The following is a 4,972-nucleotide window of genomic DNA, read 5'->3' on the forward strand; positions in this document are numbered from 1 at the left end:
ACTGCCTGTTTCCAGTACGTCTTCCGTTAAGTTCCATTGGCAGCTATAGGAAATTGGATTAGAAAAACTACAAAACCCTTGTATGTCTATGCACATAGTCAGTTTACCTCCATTTTGTTTAGTTTTTTGTTGTCTTAAAACACTAACCCAAAAACTCATCTGGCAGCTGCGTTTTCAATAAAAATGTTGTAAATTACGGACGGACATTGACAATTAGCCCCGTCTGAAATGTAGTGTGTGACATGAGCTCATGAAACACAATTGTCCCTTTCAAAGAAACCAAAATAAAGTATCAACAATAAAAGTGTAAAGAACTCCAGGTGACTTCTGACTGCTGCCATAGTGACAGGAATGCGGGACGTGAGGCTGTATCATGCTAATGGAGTTTTATGATATCTCTGCATACGGAGCAGAGGCTTCATTCTTTTAAAGTTGGTATAAACTTTTCATCAAACAACTTTGGGTTAAAATGAACTCGGAGCCATTTTCTTTCCCAAGACAAAAGCTAAAGCTATAAACGTTTCGGGCTGTTCAACGCTCCGGAATAAAAAGCAGCGCACACAAATTTTACAGAGAAAATATAAATTGTACATATACGTTCCGCAGGTACCCACATTTTAACATGAGATATTTACACATATAGCACAATAATAGGCTGTAGCCTGTATCGTTCAAGTTCACTACACCTGTCAAATGACTAAAAAATTACTTCAAATATAAAATGATCATTGTACTAATAGCTCATGACCAAAAGTTCTCCACTCGCATCACACCAGTTTTTTTACGGCGATAACTTAAATGCGGAACTATATTATCAGCCTGATAGCGCAATATCCCTACGCCTGAATCATTCCGCCTCTGAATCAGCCAATCAGGTGAGAGATTACTACAACATTAAACATGGCTGCTCCCGTGGAGAGGCATGTTGTCTCGAGCTGATAGAAAACGCTATGAAAATGTGGATTACACGTGCATCACACACATCTCAGCGGTAGAAAAAGAACAAACACAGCCACTGACTATTGTCCGCTGGAGGAAGCTGTTGTCCGCTGGAGGAAGCTGTTGTCCGCTGGAGGAACCTGTTGTCCGCTGGAGGAAGCTGTAGTCCGCTGGAGGAAGCTGTAGTCCGCTGGAGGAAGCTGTAGTCCGCTGGAGGAAGCTGTTGTCTGCTGGAGGAACCTGTTGTCCGCTGGAGGAACCTGTTGTCCGCTGGAGGAACCTGTTGTCCGCTGGAGGAAGCTGTTGTCCGCTGGAGGAAGCTGTAGTCCGCTGGAGGAAGCTGTAGTCCGCTGGAGGAAGCTGTAGTCCGCTGGAGGAAGCTGTAGTCCGCTGGAGGAAGCTGTTGGAGGAAGCTGTAGTCCGCTGGAGGAAGCTGTAGTCCGCTGGAGGAAGCTGTTGGAGGAAGCTGTAGTCCGCTGAAGGAAGCTGTAGTCCGCTGGAGGAAGCTGTTGGAGGAAGCTGTAGTCCGCTGAAGGAAGCTGTAGTCCGCTGGAGGAAGCTGTTGGAGGAAGCTGTAGTCCGCTGGAGGAAGCTGTTGGAGGAAGCTGTAGTCCGCTGAAGGAAGCTGTAGTCCGCTGGAGGAAGCTGTTGGAGGAAGCTGTAGTCCGCTGGAGGAAGCTGTTGTCCGCTGGAGGAAGCTGTTGTCCGCTGGAGGAAGCTGGTGACTTGTGCTCAGAAGTGGATAGAAATCGACGGAAAGACCGCGCGTTAGCAACAGCTGTTTGTGTACATGATGACGACTTCGCCAAACAAAACTATCCTACGTCTTCTGTGGCTTCTTCGGACGGAAATCTTTCTCATTTTCTGGAAAGTAACAAGCCAGGCGTTCACCCTACATGCTATAAACGTTTCACCCTACATGCTATAGACGTTTCACCCTACATGCTATAGACGTTTCACCCTACATGCTATAGACGTTTCACCCTACATGCTATAGACGTTTCATTGACAAGAAACGAATTACTAGTGCTGAAAAGCTTGCGGCAAAACAGTCGGTCTGTGGGCAGCATGGAGAGGGTTAGGATGACGCTGAATCTACCACATCAACTCTGCCACCTTCTCCCAAACGACTGAGATCTACCACAGATGTAAAGACAAAATCATCTAAAAAGTCAAGCAATGTACTTCCTGCAGTTTGCATCATTTGCAGAAGGTTGATCGCTGTATCAAAGAGGCTCACAAGACAAAGAAAGATAAATTTGTCCAAGCTGAAACTTTAACTGCTGGTGAGTAGATTATATACTGATTCTTGCATGTGTGTTTTCTCTTGCTCGTGGTAAATAGGACTAATCACTGTGAAATATACATATGTGCCTAGTTTATGACATGTAGGTGTAGATTTAATGTATGTAAGACTGTATGATGGTGTGAGTTGAATAAAAGGGCAATACAACTTTTGCGATTGTTTACTGATTGTGCTCACCCTTGATTGAAATTCTTTTACTTCTCCTTTACTAGGAAGTTTGGTCAAAGCAGCTGAATCAAGAGCAGATGAATCCATCCTGATGTGTACCAGAGGTAAAGATTGTGTTGCCATTGAAGGCACCTCTATCACAAGAGGTGTTACAAAGAATACACAAGCTTTCCGACAAAGAAGACAAGTGATGAAAGGTAACATTTTGGTAATCAAATCAAATATATATATATATATATATATATATATATATATTTCCATATATATATATATATTTCCATATATTTAGATAAATTCATAATTTAATTGAAAATAATTGTAATGACAACACGATACTTTTAAAAACGTTTGAATCAAAGCAAATTTCTGTTTGTAGTGAGCTAGTATATTTCAATCACTGACCAATCACTGCATTTCCTTGCTTTGTACAGGTGACCTAAAGTCTGGGAGTACGGCAGGCATACAGCATTCTGTGACACTGTGTCATCCGGACACAACTGATTGAAAACTAGGAAATCCTCAGAATGAAGACGCTCTTGTCCCTGTTCCAGAAATTCACCAAAAAACACCCTGGTCATTTAAATTTAATCATTTAAATCATTTAAGAAATTAAATTCTTCTTATTGCTTGTGAAAGAAACAAATGGAAGATCAGATAAACATCACAGCTATGTTTATTCATGAAATTTCATTCAAGATCAAACCAATCCTGTTAGCTACAGGAGTCTACATATATTCATTCATTTTATTTATTTAAACAGGGAAAACCCAGTGAGAAAAGTGGTTATGTTAAAACACAACACAAAATAAACAACAAACATAGGATACTAAAACACAAATAAAATAATAATTTCTATCTATCAATACTTATGAATTTCTATTCCTTGTCTAATTTTTACAGATCCGATCTTCTGAAGAAGAGATTACAGCCAGACTTCCCACAGCTGAATTTCCACAAACCACCAAGAAGAAACCTGAGTGAAATGGTTTTCACGGAGACGACAGGACTTCTCCACCAGGGTTCTTCGACTGAAACTGATATGTCAGTTTCTGAGATGTCATGTAGTGATGGAGAAATGGTGCCAGAAAGTGGTAAAGATGCAGCACTGCGAGAGCTCTCAAGGACAGTTTACAGTGCAGGTGTATCACTGAAACAAGCGGTCAAGAGTGCCCCTAGGATGGATGAAACAAGCGGTCAAGAGTGCCCCTAGGATGGATGAAACAAGCGGTCAAAAGTGCCCCTAGTATCACTGAAACAAGCGGTCAAGAGTGCCCCTAGGATGGATGAAACAAGCGGTCAAGAGTGCCCCTAGGATGGATGAAACAAGCGGTCAAAAGTGCCCCTAGTATGGATCCTACAGCAGAGGATCTAAATGTTTCCTCTGCCAGAAAGATTGTGCCAATTGAACTTTATAACTTACTAGCTTGGTGTGTAGGTGCTAGTGATGAATTGACATTGTCTAACATGGTAAATGTATCCGAGGAGGTTGATCTTTGTTTACTGTCAATTTGCCAAGATATATATTTGTCCTCAAAAGGTAAAAATCAAACCAGTGTTGTACTTACACATTTTGACATCAATCATACTTATATCATTCCTCTGTTTGTATGTATATCCTATTCTGCAGAAAGTTTGCCTTATACTAGCTCGAAAGATACACATGTTAATTAGCCTGTTCATCACGATGTAAATACTGCTTTTATGATTGTAATTATTTGTTCATATTGTAAATACATTACATAAAATTATATCCGTTCTATAGAATAAAACTTTTACCAATAGCCTTTGTTTGCTTTCTTCAAATGGGCAACTGGTGTTGAAAGGGTTAAAATACTACTTTTAGATTATGTTTTTATAGTGTAGTATGAATGAAGACTAGATAATTTGTAATTGTTGAAGCATTCAGTTGAATACTAAATGTGGAGTAAGAGTTTTCAAGTGCGTAACGATAACATGCAAAATTGTTAAAACTGTTTTTTTTTAACTTACGTTTGCACATAAACTTAAGCACCCAGAGTCACACCACTTTACATCCTCCAATAAAGTAGTAATGTCTCTGAGAATCTGAATTTCTGAAGTAATCAATCAAAGAATGAAAAAAATAAGAAGGTATGAAGATGGGTGTACACCCCAATTTGTCACATATTTGGGTAAACTGGCAACTTTGACACCTATTTTCTCAAATACTGGAAGAAATCATGCGGAGAACTTTTTCCCCCAGCTCAAGTATATCTTTGAGTTTGGAAAACCACTTTTTAAAGTAGTCCTGGTGTGGTGGAGCGAAATTAATTTTCTAGCCACATTCTGAGTTACAGCCTATGGCCTACAAGGTAGTGATGCGTCGGTTGTCTTCTGAACCATCTCGCGGTCCGCTGCGCCGTGGGACAGATTAGACTAATTTCTAAGTGAAAATGAGTTGGATTGTAAGCAGCTTGCACTGCCTGCTGGAATGCCCCTTGCTGGCCGTTAGCTAGTAAAATCTGTAAATTAGGCCCACCGTTGTCAAAGTGTGGAAAAAAGTAGCGGTTGTTGTTCATTTAACGGTTTTATGACTCGTCT

This window comes from Eucyclogobius newberryi, unplaced genomic scaffold, assembly GCF_026437365.1.
Source record: "Eucyclogobius newberryi isolate DKJ021-1_F unplaced genomic scaffold, fEucNew1.0.hap1 SCAF_9, whole genome shotgun sequence".
Taxonomy (NCBI): Eukaryota; Metazoa; Chordata; class Actinopteri; order Gobiiformes; family Gobiidae; genus Eucyclogobius; species Eucyclogobius newberryi.